Source organism: Elephantulus edwardii, unplaced genomic scaffold (assembly GCF_000299155.1).
Source record: "Elephantulus edwardii isolate Elephantulus edwardi_28Jun2011 unplaced genomic scaffold, EleEdw1.0 scaffold00145, whole genome shotgun sequence".
Classification (NCBI taxonomy): domain Eukaryota; kingdom Metazoa; phylum Chordata; class Mammalia; order Macroscelidea; family Macroscelididae; genus Elephantulus; species Elephantulus edwardii.
This window is the reverse complement of record NW_006399895.1, coordinates 355970-356233: the sequence shown is the minus strand read 5'-3', so window position 1 is coordinate 356233 and position 264 is coordinate 355970.

Below are 264 nucleotides of genomic sequence, written 5' to 3'. Positions count from 1 at the left end.
CCACGGCAGGGGGCGGGACCTGTTGTCGGAGGCGGGGCTAATAGTACGGGGCGCGGACGATGTCCGCGCAGATTCTCTGGCGGGGAGGCGGGGCCTTTGCGCGGGGGCGGGTGCTGCGGCGGCGGCGCGGCTGACGTGGAGGGTCGGGGTTAGTCGTCGCTGCGAGCTGCGGGATTGGGGAGCGACGGGCCGGGCCGGGCCCTCGGCCCCTCGGCTACGGCAGTGGCGGCAGTATAAAGCCGGCGGCAGGGAGCATGTAATGTC